The following is a 13724-nucleotide window of genomic DNA, read 5'->3' as shown; positions in this document are numbered from 1 at the left end:
TTCCAGTGGCTTTTTTGAAAGTTAGTTTTTTATATAAAATTTTTTACTTTAATGTTATACTTTTGTGTAATTCAACCACAGGGTTTGAATATCAAATTATATTAAAAATGGTCAATTAGAAATCATATTTCCACTCTTGTCTTGGTCTTAGCATTTTTTGCTCATCTATGCCCTATGGGTGATCTCACTTCTATTAGTTTCTTATTTCATGTTCTGTTATTTATTAATAACTATAAATGCAATCTATATGTAATACACTACACTTATATGTTTTTTATAAACCATAAGTACAGTGCATGTATATATACAGACGGTGACAATAATGTATACACATTTTAAGAAAGGAAAAAACTGTGTTAAAATTGTAATACCAGTACTGAATATATACCAATAATAAAAGATGAATACAAGTCATGTTTGACTTTTGCAATTACAAGAGGTGCTCAAAGTGGTTACCATCAGTATAATTTTAATACAGTTTTTTCCTTTCTTAAAATGTGTATACATTTTTTTGGAGATATATACACATACATACACATACACACAGATATATACACATACACACATATATATATATACATATATATATATATGTATATATATATATATATATATATACACATATATATATGTATCTCCCAAACACACACATATATATATATATATATATATCTCCCAAGTGTTTACAAATAGAGAACTGATTAAATTATGATATATCCTCTTAACCCAGCTATAAAAATAGTATGAATAAACTTTGTATTGTTACAGAAAGATCTCCAGAATATATTAGTAAGTGGAAAAAGCAAGTTTATATAATATGTATGTATGTGTATATATGTATAATATAAAAAGTCAATTTATATAATATGTGTATATCTGTGTGTGTGTATATATATAGTATGCTACCTTCAGTATGATATCCTTGTAAGAAATGCCTAGCTTAGGCCTTCATATGTATGTATGTGCATACTGTATACATGTGTATATATATATATATATATATATATATATATATATATATATATGTGTGTGTACATATATGTATAATTTTTTTTTTGGTATAACTAACTACACTACAAAGAATAAGTTGGTACAGAGGCTTTTTTTTTTTTTTTTTTTTTGGTTCAGTGTTCTATGTAAAACACATTTCCAGAAGTGGGATTACTGAGTCAAGGATAAATACATTTGTAACAAAGTAGACGCTGATAAATGGCCCTCTGTGGTAATCAGAATAATTGCCCCTCAAAGATGTTCACATCCCGGGAGTATCCCATCACAATGTATAAATATATCAAATCATCACATTAAATATTTTACAATTTATCAATTATATCACAATAAAGCTGAGAAAAGATGAAGAAAAAAGTCCATATCCTAATTCTTGGTTATATTTTAGTATGTTGTCTTCTACACATCAAAAGGTACTTTGAAGATGTGATTAAGCTCAGAATCTTGAGATGGAGAAGTTATCTTGGATTATCTAGGCACAATATAATCATGCATTCTTAAAAGTGGAAGAAGGAGGCAGATGAGTTTGTGAGAGAGATGTGATATGCGATGGATTTGACCTGCTATTACGACTTTGAAGATGGAAGAAGTAGCTCATTAGCCAAAGAATGTAGATAGCCATACAAGCTGGCCTTTAGCTGACAGTCACAAGGAACCGTATTTTGCCAACAACTTAAACGAGCAAGAAAATGGTGACTTTAGCTCTAGAACTTCAAAGAAATGGATTCTCCCCTGGAGTCTCCAACAAGGAACACAGCCCTGCTGACAGTTGATTTTAGCCCTGGGAGATCTGTGTGGGACACCTTATCTACAGAACTATAAAGAATACATTTGCCTTGTTTTAAGCCTCTAAAGTTGTGGTCATTTGTTACAACAGCTCTAGAAAACTAATACACTCAGTATAGGGTTTGGACCATTTTGCACTCTCATCAGCAATTTATGAGATTTTCTCACATCCTCACAAACAGAATGTATTGCCCGACTTTGGGATTTTTGCCAATCTGAAAGGTGAGAAAAGGCACCTCAGTGCAATTTTAATTCGCATTTCTCTTATTATGATGAGGTTGAGCTTCTTTACATTTATATTTATTTGCATTAACTAAATGTCTGTTCATGTTTGTTGCCCAATTTTTTATAGGGTTGTTGGTATTTATTTAATCAAGTTCTAAGGGTTCTTTACATATTCAGAAGATGAGGACTTTACATGTGATAGGAATTGCAACAATTTTTCCCAAATCATTCATTTTCCATATGACTTCAAAGGTGAGCATGGACCTCTTTATTATTTTCTTTAGTTTCTATGAATTTTTCATCAGATCGTTGTAGGTCTTAGTAACACAAACTAAAATGCCACCAAGAGAACACATTTTTCAGGGTAGCAATAACAAAGAGAGAAAAAAAAAAGAGCTGTTGAATAAACTTGCTTTTTTCACTTTCCCACCTTCACTTTGAATCTTGCTTTTCATGGCTCCTTTCTTAAGTCCACGAGGAGCTCCCAATTCTAGAGTGGCAACCACAAGGGAGAAAAAAGACTGCATATTATAATACCAGGGTTGTAGCAAGGATAGCATTTTGCAGCAGAGTCTTCAATTAAAAGTTGCATTCATAGACTGAAAGCCGTGTGAGAACCCAACACTTGGCGATTCGTATCAGCAGAGGCAGTGGTATTATTATTCACAGTGAAATGCTGACAGGCCCTTCTCTGCAATGACACTAGCCAACTCAGGTTATAATTACCCTTGTTACATCATCGGCTTCTCTGCCATATGCACAGCAAGTGAGCTCTTGCTTGGGAGGCAGATTTGTGTTTATAGCCAAAGAGTTGTTCCTTTTTAATTCAATCCAGGTTTACTGATAGCTGGAAGTGGGGGAGGGAAGAAGAGCTGTTATAATTTAAGTATCATGAGGAGAAACAATAAACACTTAAATGATGAGGAGGTGATCATCATCCAGTCGGAAACAGAAGATCACGGTTTAAGCCAGACATTTCTGACAAGGAGATCAGTACCAGGTTCATTAACTGCCCTTCCTGCTTTCAGAATATTTTAAATGTGGCAATTTACATTGAAATGGATTTAGTGACACCAGCTTCTCATTACTGTCAGTTTATATTTGGGTTTGTAAACTATAATTGTAAATAAAATATGCTTTTCATTACAATGTCTATTTAGTAGGATGCGGTAGGAAATTAGAGGCATAATCATGATCTAAATTATTAATTCAGTGATATTTTTCAGGTGCCATATGTAGATACTCCACTGTGCATAATGAAGGTGCATACAGTGGCTCAATTACATCTAGATCTCTATGCTCTGCCTCGCCTTCCCTCTTTTTCTTCTGTTGTTGTTGCTTCTCTGCTTCTTCATAGTGGCACATAGTACAAGGGGGTTTCTCAAGTAGTCAGCCTTTGATTAGCTATGCCATTATTTTAATCTCATTTCTCCCACTAAGTTTCCAGGAGGCCCCCAATACATAGCACTCTTATTCCCAGCCCATGTCCTAAATATGTTGAGAAGTAGGACAGAGTGGGAGGTCAAACTAGCAGCTTTATTATGAACAGAGATTCAGTTGGAGGATGTCACTTAGTCTGTGGGCCAAATGGGTTAGAAATTGGGAGAATTCTGGTCTGTCATGCTCAGACTGAACAGGGCAGGCTTTCTCCCTGTAGTGGACTGAATAATGGCCATCAACGATATCAGGTCCTAATTCCTGGCACCTGTGAAAGTTAACTGGTAAAGTTGTTACAGATGTGATTAAGTTAAGGATCTTGAGATGAGGAGATTTTCCTGGTTATCAAAATGGGCCTACATGCTATTAGAAGTATCCTTACAAGAGGCAGAGAGAGATAAGACAGACAGAAGAGGAGAAGGCAGTGTGACCACAAAGGCAGAGATTGGAGTGAAGCAAGGAACAGATTCTCCCTTAGAGCCTCCTGAGGGAGTGTGGCCCTGCTGACACCTTGATCTCGGCCCAGTGAATCTGAATTTGGAATTCTGGCTTCCTAAATGGAGAGAGTACACATTTCTGTTGTTTTTAAATCATGAAATTTGAAACAATTTGTTATAACAGTCTCAGGAAACTAATATGTTCCCAACCATCTCTGGTGGTGCTGAGGATGAAATCTCTCAAGAGGGAGAAGAGCTAAAAGGGTCATTCATGCTCAGTTTGTGCCAATCAGGTAGATCACTCGTCTTTTTGTAGGGCAGAGTGATTAATAAACTGGAGGGGCCAGGGCTGTGTTTAGGGTAAATCCCTCGTCACAGAAGCCCCCTTCTTTCCTCTGATTCATGGACATCCCTAAATTCTAACAATTGCGCTGTTAAAACAACTTTTGGCATTTAAATATTATAATCACTATTAAGTGTGAACAGAAGCTGAAGTTGAAATTAACTTCTATAGCACAGATCTTTGAAGGTCAAGATTGACACTGTATGTTAGTACTAGAATGAAGATTGTCCATAAAGTTGAAATTTTACTTGCCTCTCAACCTTACAAACCACTTTCATGTTGCATGTGGACGGCATGGAAGGAGATCTGATAATGTTAACATCAGTTTACTTATCTTTTGTCTTGTTTAAAGAAAATAAGTAAATAAATAACATTATCACATTCCTTGCTCATTTTCAACCTATAAAATGGTACTTGTATAATTGTCCAAGTTTGTTCACTTTAGAATAATTTCCCTCAATATTGAATAATCATGTGGAGAAATTACTATGTTTATCTATTTGAAATATATTATTTTACAATGTTTTACCCTGGTTTAGAAAGCTGACAAACCAGGGAAAAGTTTGTCAAAAATCCAAAGAATCATAAAACACAAAAGCATCACTTACTGACCTTGCCCTAAATGATTATGATACATGTATCATAACCATGTGTTCACCGTTACTATTATCCCTCTCATATGGTTTTCCTAATATGATATGTTAAATATTTCCCATGATAGGTCTAAATAAACTAATGTTTATTCAACAAATCCTTATTGAGTGCCAACCATGTGTGAAACATCATCCAATGAACAAAACAAAGACCTTTACCACGCTAGACTTTCTTACGGCTGGAGTATCCTCTGGCAAGTTTGATTTAACTCAGAGGAATAGCTTTGCCTAACTTGGGCATATGTAAATAATGAATAATATGTAGTCCAGAAGCTTAGGCGTGACATAGAAACCACACACTTGTAAGCAATGGGGAATGATCATTTTCTTTCTTGCAAATGCAAACTAAATGTTGGACCAAATAACTGAATAGGCCATTCCCTTTCACTGAAGGAGGGATGAAAAGAGGTGATGATGTTCTTCTGAGTCCTTCACACTTATTCCTTAGCTCTCTGAAGCAGGTACTCAAGCCTGAAATAAACTGGGATAGACCAGAGAATCCAGTATTATAAGCACTGGACTTTATGAAAATAGGAATATATTCTCCTTTTTATTTCTGTTCAGTTTACATTTCATAGGACTCTCTGGGAAGCTCTAAGTTTTTCTCTTGCTTTGTTTTCCAGTGCTTGTGTTTTGGAACTTATTGATTATGCTTATTTATATTTAGCATACTTATGCATATACTAATTATCTCATATTGATATCTCTTACTTCCACAAAACATATTTTAAGGTCCTTTGTGTGGTTTTATTATAACATGTTATTCTTATATGTCCTTAGCATAGTGCTATTGAGTAGGCATTTAATAGAATTTCTCAATTAACATGAGCAGTAAGAGAAAGTGAGAATGGCTAGAAAGGAGAGAGATAGCATGTAAGACAGCAGGAATTGCCAGTAGAATTTAAGGGAGCAAACAGAAGTTGTGTTGAATCGTTTTTTAAAAAAACACATTCTTTCTTAGACTCTCTCCTTTTACTGTTCACAGTAATATCATGTGCAAATTTGGAATGTGAATATTTTTACAAAGAAATGAATTGGGACAATTATTCATGATATTTAAGTGCTACTGAGGAGGAAATAATTTCCTTCAATCAACAGATTGAATCCTTCAATCATATGATTCTAAAAGTTAAAAACTCAACTACCAAAAAAAAAGTCTTAATATTTTACTTCTCTGAACAGTTATAATTACTCTTTTATAGACCCTTAATGCCAAATCTCCTTTGAATTACTTGGTTCCGTTTCCTTTCAACCGTACATCTGACTTCTTTTCAAGTGAATACTGCCAGCCTACTCTTTCGAAATTTACTTGAGGATAAACAAGTAAACTCTTTTCCAGTGGATCACTAAGCAATTTTTGGAAATGAGGTTGATGGATGGGTGACAGGTCTTAGATATACTCAGATATATATAAATAAAGGCTGTCATTTTCGCATGTTAACTGTTGAGCATATTCCTCCTTGCATTCACTTAATCCAGTTCTTACAATTTTTAAGTGTGTGATCTTTTTTCCTGCAACTCTACCCAAAGAGTTAATTTTTTTATGCATGAGAAAGAGGTAGTTAGAAATGAAAATCTAATGTAACTGAAATAATTCTAACAAAGGATATTTTAGGAAGTTACAGAGAAAATTATAAAACATTACTGAGGAAAATTACAGAACCTAAATAAATGAATTGCTATTCCATATCCATGGAGAGGAAGATTTAAGTTTTAAAAGATGTTGATTCTCTACAAATATGTGTGTATTCTTCTATTCCTGTTATGTGTTTTCCTCTATGGAACAGGAAAAACAAAACAAAACTCTGAATTTCTGGTGCAAAATCCCCTAAATAGTTGAAAAACTTCTGAAGACAACTAACATGGAGGAACTTTGTTTATCAGATATCAAGATATCATGAAGCAATAGTAATTAAGACATCAAGGCATTTGTTCAGGAATAGACAAACTGACCAATGGAACTGAGAACTCAGAAACAGTCTAATACATATGAGGGAATTTACTGACTAACAGCAATAGCATTATAAATCAGTGCAGCATAGAGGCCTGTAAGGAAAATGGCACTATTATAGAATAATTGGCAGTCTATCTGAAAGTGGGAGTAATAGTAATACCCCCAGCTTATGCAGTTGTGATAATTTTTATTTGCAAATTATTTAATTGTGAATGAAGGGAAAGGTCTTTGTGTTTACTTTGTTAACAATTAATATTTTTTATGCTACGAAGCCTCTGTTCATATTTTCTTGCCAGTTTTCCCATAGGATCATTCCTCTTTTTCTTAGTGTATTGTAGAAACACTTTGGACATTTAGAAAACAGATCTTTGTCATAATGACTGCAGGTGTTTCTTCTGTATTTGTCACTTAACACAGTAATTTTTTTTATTATACAATATTTAAAATTTTTATCTAGTCAGACATCCCATATGACTTCTGGGATTTGTATCCTATAAGAAACAAAGTATGTCCTATCCCATGACTATAAAAATAAACTTTCCCATTTTCCTCTTGATTTTTTGTAGTTCCATTGTTTGAATCACTGATCCATCTGAAATTTATTTACTGTAAGGAGAGACTGTACTTTTATTTTCTTTTAGACATTTCCTTACAGTACAGGGAATATAATAAATAATGTTGTAAAAACTATGTATGATATCAGTTGGCTACTAGACATATCTAGGGGACAATTTCATAAATTATATAAATGCCTACCTACTGTGCTGTACACCTGAAACTAATATAACATTGAATATCTACTATAATTAAATTACACATATATATATATATATATATATATATATATATATATATATATATACACACATATATAGTCATGGGATGTAAAGTACAGCATAGGGAATATATTTAATGGTATTGTAATAGCTATGTGCGGTGTCAGATGGATAGTACGCTAGTTGGGTTTATCATTTTGTGAGGTGTGTAAATATCTAATCATTATGTTGTTTGTCACCTGAAACTAATAATAATAAAACAAGAAATTTCCTGATAGTTTTCATTTATTATTTTTTCCAGGTTGCTTTCCAGCATAGTATGATTCTGCTGAATATACTACTACCACATACTCCAAAAATATTTGGAATTTTGTTTGGTCTCATGTTTATGGGAAAATTCAAAGGGGTGAGTAATTTTAATGTGTACTGTGAGTGCATTAATTGTTTTGATTACTAAAAATTGTACCCCAATAGATGAACACCTAGTTGTGCCAGTGGGAAACAGCATTGAGGTTTTCTGAGTTGGGGATAAATGGCATTTCTACAGCCCTAGCTACTTTTAAAAGGTTTAACAAGGAATGTACTTTTGGACTTTCAACTGATTTCTGTGACCTAAGGTGCTCTTTTTAGTTTGTGGGGGAAAGAGCAGGAAGAAGTGAATCAGGAAAAAAGGAAACGGGTGTGACTCAGACGTTTTTATATTTGAGTCAGTCTTGAATTCCATTCTGTCTATTTTTATACGGTTAAGAAAGTCTCACAACAACTCTGCAGAATATCAGTCTCATAATTTTCATGCTTGGCTATTATTTATTCATTTTTGAAATATCCCGCAGAACATTTTTTTTTCTTCCTGAAGCCAACACATTGTCCTTGTCATTTATTTTTTGGATCATTCTGCAAAGGGTTCTATTTTTGTTCTTCCTGACTCTAAAGGTGTTTTAGTTCGTTCAACAGCTGTTTTGTTTGTGAGGGTTCAAAATTAAGTTTTCACTCCTTGGTAGCAGTGTATTGTCATTGAGGTCACACAACTCAGAGGTGAGGGCCAGGGAGAGTCCATACAGAGCTGGGTTCCCATCTCTTCTGTATGGCCATCTGTGGGGGCAGAGCCCCAGAAAGCAGTTTCCAGGCTCTCGGCCTCACATAGACAGGTGCTGGCTCAGGTAGTAAATGGCCAACTGTGATTGCATGGCCATCAGCTGTGGCTAGTTGGCCGTCAGCTGTAACCAGTGAGCCATTGGCCACAATATAACTGCTGTGGCTACGCTAGAGGAAAAGAGAAAGAATAAGGGCTAGCAAGAAGATGGCAACTGGGCTGGCAAGCATGGATGGCAGTTTGAGGACAGTGTGAATCCAGCCTCCAGTGAGAGTATAGTGCCGCCAGAGAGAATATAGTGGTATGACTCCCCTACCTATGGCTCCGTGGGTGTTCCTTTTCGGCCTCACCATATCCTGCGTTCTTGTATGGGGAGCAGGAGCAGAGACCCTGCAGGCCGCCCCGCACGACACCATCTCGAAACTATAAATCACATTTCCTGCTTCCACTTTCTCATCTTCTGCTCATTCCTTACCCCACTGCAATTTGGGCATCAATTGAACACTCCTTAAAACTATTCTTTTTTCTATTTTTGGTTTTTCAGACCATTCTGTTCCATTTGATAGTAGACCTTCCATGTCACAGGAGCCAGGGTGTTTGTCTGTCTTGTTCTCTGCTGTATTCCAGTGCCTAGCACAGAAGAAGCCTTCTAGTAGTATTTGCTGTGGGGATACATGACTGTCGCTTTATGAAACACTGATCTTAGGCTTCGTTGACACAGCTCTGTTTTCTTTCTCCTCATTCTCTTTCTGGTTCTTCTTCCTTCACCCATCCCTTAGAAGTCAAGGTTCCCCAAGATTCAGTTCTAAGTCTACTTTCTTTCCTTTACACATTCACCCTAGGCAGTTGCATCCATACCCATGGTTTTACTTCTTACATATACATATATTCCCCAATTTTTATCTTCAGCTTTCTTCTCTTTTCCAAATTTTGGACTGGATTTCTCCAGGTGGGTTTGACAAGCTACCATAATCAGCATCACCTAGAGCATTTGTTTTGAAATGAAGATTTCTTCCTTCTCTTTCTGGAATAAAGATATTTAGGGCTGAGCGTGGGAATCAGTATTGTCAATGAAATTCACAAACCTTTTTTTTTTTTCCCCCTGAATGAGCTTTAGACAGAGAACCGACTAGAAGTGACTCAAGATGGTAGTGTCAATAAAAGCCAACTGACTGGTACTGCAGCTATTTTGAGGAGGAAGTGACTGTTGCAGGGAAAATGTCATAAAGAGTAGAGACTTAATCTGGGCCTCAAAAGATGAATAGGAACCCCAAACTGTTTCCTATTCATTTCCTTTCATCTCCAGCACTAACCCTTAGTCTGAGCCACCATCAGCTCCCAAGTAAGCTATGGAAATAATGATAATTAGGATGATATTCATCGTCATCAAAAGAAGAAGGAGGTAGACAAATCAAAATAATGTCTAACGTTTATTGAATGTGTAAAATATGTAAGGCCCTTCTATGTAATGCTTCATAACTATCCTGTAAGGAAGATAATATAATAAATGGCCTCCTAGCTAATATCCTTCTTCCACTGTTGTTCCCTACAATCCAACTTCCATGCAGTAGCCAATTTTGAATTTCTAAGTCAGGTGATACCTCTCACTGCACGTAGATAAATCATCTCATGGCTCACCATTGCACTTAGAATAAAATCCAAGCTTTATGCTGTAACTCACATTTCTCTCAGACCTGTCTCTCAATTCTCCATCTTGCTCACGCTACTGGCCTTTCTTCCTTAATATGCACTACGTTTGTAGCTGCCTTGAGGTCTCAGCTCTTGCTCTTCCCTCTGCTTGGGTTCTCTTCCTCCTTGTCACCTCTGCTTTCTCTCTTCCCATTAAGGTCTAACTTAAACCGCCCCCTCCTCAGCACATTCTTCCCTCACTTCACAATCTAAAGTAACCCTCTAGCCTCTCTCAATCAGATCACCACTGTTTTTCTTAAAAGCATTTAATACTCTCTGAAATTATCCTCTTTACTCATTTATTTACTTAGTTGTTGGTTTTTCCCTATTCCATTAGCATTGTGTCTTCTTTTCCCTTGCTGTCTCCTTTATTGCCTTTGGAGGACTTATTTACCATAGATACTCATTGAATACATGAATGAATAGTGGGTAAATGTTTGGACAGGTTAAAACAGTGTATGATAGTCTCGGGTACTGATACATGTGAAGTGCTCAGAACTGTTATTTGGGTGTACAAAGAATAGATATTGTTCCTTCCCTTAATGGCTTATAATCCTCAGCTGGTGAGCATGATATAGAAAATGGATTGGTTCTTCGCCCTTTAAAAGGAAGCAAGTTTTAAGGATTCTAAAAGCAAAAGTAGATGGTGTATATTTAAATGGGGAGGGAGCTGTTAGGTCTAAAAATATACCCATCCAAGACATTCATTATATTTAAGAAATTGGGGCATTAAAGATGGGAATTCAATAGATATCTACCTCATGCTAGAGGTACACAAATAAGCAACTACTCTTGTGAATCACTTATTGACATATTAGCATGTATAACATAATAATATTTATGTATGTACTGTTCCTATTTGTATCACATATTTCTAAAAGAATCATTTTAGTAGAAAAATCATTTGTGACTAAAATGCCTAGAGACAAACAATAGAGAAAAACTCTTTGCCAATGGTAGTTTAAAGATGGTTTCAACAAAATACTACTACTAATAATAGTAATAGTAATGGAAGTGTGCTTCTTTATGCCCAGTTTCTTCCAATCTCTTACGGATGGCTGTAACATCCCATGTGAAGGACAGGTATTCCTAACTGTGCTATGGAACAGTCAGTGAAGTGGAAAGTCTGCATGACTGCAAAAGTACTTAAAAATCACTGGTCTGCATCTCATTGGAAGTGGCTGATTGTGATTTTACCATGGGAGGAGAGACTTACACACTTTTATAGATTAGGAACATATGGGTCTCATTTTAGAGCTAGTGAGACTAAAGAGTTAATTGCGTATACACGTCAGTCATCATCAGTCAGTCAATTAGGCAACGAATACCTCTGGGGTCATGAATCTGACAGGACTGAAGTTGACAGGTGAGCTGACAGTCCCAGGTCTGCTACCTAGATAACAGGTTGTGTGAACCAAGCCATTACTTGCTGGGGCAGGTGGCACAGAGGAAGCTTAGCTCCTGGGTGTTCCTGACTCCATAGCTCCAGCAGTCCACTGGACAGCAGCAAAGGCAACCTTTCATGGACTTGCTATTTCTCTTAGCAACTGCTGGTCCATTTCACACAGGATTAGAGTGTGAACGGGATCACATATGCTGAAGCCAAAAGGGACCCCGGGCCTCACCTAAGTCAACGCCACATTCTACCAGTGCTGATAGTGAACCCTAGAGTTCGCCGCACAGCTGTGATCAGAACCCACATTTCTGACGCATAATCCAATCTTTGGTTTACTATATAGTATGTCATTTTAAAGTTGAAGCATCTGACCACAAAAGTTTATGCCTGTTCTCTAATTGATGGTATTGAGAAATCTAATTTTGCCAACTAAAGTGAATACAGCAATCGGAATCTTCGCATGCAACTTAATGGAGTGGATCTTTTAAAAGTTTTATCCAGGGAAACATGAATGTAAATGAAAATCATTTAAACAATCTCCAGAGCATTCTTTTAAAAATGGATAGTACATAGAGAAGTAATTACATTTTTTTTAACTCAAAGTAATGCCATTAAAAAAAAAAAAAAAGTAAGAATAAATTAGCTTTGACATTACTGGTTCTCAACCAGAGGTTTAGTTCAGAATCACCTGAAAAGTTTTCAAAAGCACACATGCATGATCCCCACCACAGACTACTGAATCAGAATATCCGGCTTGGACCTGGTATGTGTATACTTTGGAAAAGGACCTCCATATGATTTCAATATACAATTTATAGCAACAACGTGGAAAATTCTACTCTTTTACAAACACTGAATAGAAAAATAAAAATTACAACATCCATAGTTTAGACAAGTATCAAAACCCCTCTTTCTACCAGATGCTCCGCCACTCCAAACATCTTTCCAGTCATATTGCAGAAATAGACTGCATTGTGTCCAGATGTGGATACATAAAGCAGTTAGATTTCAATTATAAGTTTGGATGGGTAACAGGGAGAGCAGAGCAAAGAAAAAATCCATGGCAAATTCTAAAAGCTCATTTCAGCCAAAATTTCCCAGTACTTCTTGACCCATCAAATCCTTTGTCAGAGCTGTTTCCAAGGAGCCTTGCTGGCTGGTTGGAGCCCTACATCCTTGGACTCTGTCTGACACAGGTAACATGAAGAGTGAGGTCAAGATAATGCAGCAAGGGAGACAGAGAAAGGGAACATAGGGTCCAGAAAATTCACAAAGTCAATAATCAATCCTTAAAGATGCGGAGATGCCTAGAACGAGAAGAAAAATTGACTCACAGAAAATTGAAATGGCCGCTGAAAAGGTGGTGAATGGTACTTGCCCACACTGTTGGTAAGTGCAATAGTTCAAAATTTCTTTTATACTGAGTTGAAGACTAGCATACATGAAAGAAAAGTTGTCATTTCAGCATAGGGCAGACTATATAGAGGATTTCTGCTATTTTTTATGGAGAGCTAGGCATTATGCAAATGAAGAACTGCTTCCATTACAGGTTAAGGTAAGGGTAAGCCAACAACTAAGTAAAAATCTGAGCTAGGAGTTACAGTTTAGGAGAGTTACTAACTTGGAAAACTAAAGTCCCCAACATCACCTTTGCTCTATCTTGTCCTCTGCCTTAGTGTTTTATTTACAGGGATAAAGTTCCCTTGCTTAGGACTACGAAACAAAAGAAAAGGAAACACAACTGCTTCATGACATACTTGTTTTTATATCACAGTTTGGTTTCCTGGCAGCTATCAACACCTTTTGTTCCAGCATGGCATTGTAACCCCAGGAGTAATCCAACCCAGTCAGGACATTTGTTCCCAGATGGAATGTCTTCCTATTGGCAAGAATGCAGTGGGAGTCCACTGTTTTGTGTTTGGTTTCT

General features: G+C 36.2%; 1 long non-coding RNA gene across 1 annotated transcript in view; it reads left to right on the top strand.

Moving 5' to 3' along the window:
* The window catches only part of LOC141570392 (uncharacterized), a 42789-nt gene that overhangs the window by 23946 nt on the left and 5119 nt on the right, over positions 1–13724 (top strand). The window contains exon 2 of the long non-coding RNA XR_012494393.1: positions 7921–8025. This is a non-coding gene — a long non-coding RNA (uncharacterized LOC141570392). The remainder of the gene's footprint in view (positions 1–7920; positions 8026–13724) is intronic.

This window comes from Rhinolophus sinicus, linkage group LG03, assembly GCF_036562045.2.
Source record: "Rhinolophus sinicus isolate RSC01 linkage group LG03, ASM3656204v1, whole genome shotgun sequence".
NCBI lineage: Eukaryota > Metazoa > Chordata > Mammalia > Chiroptera > Rhinolophidae > Rhinolophus > Rhinolophus sinicus.
This window is presented reverse-complemented; position numbering and strand designations above follow the sequence as displayed.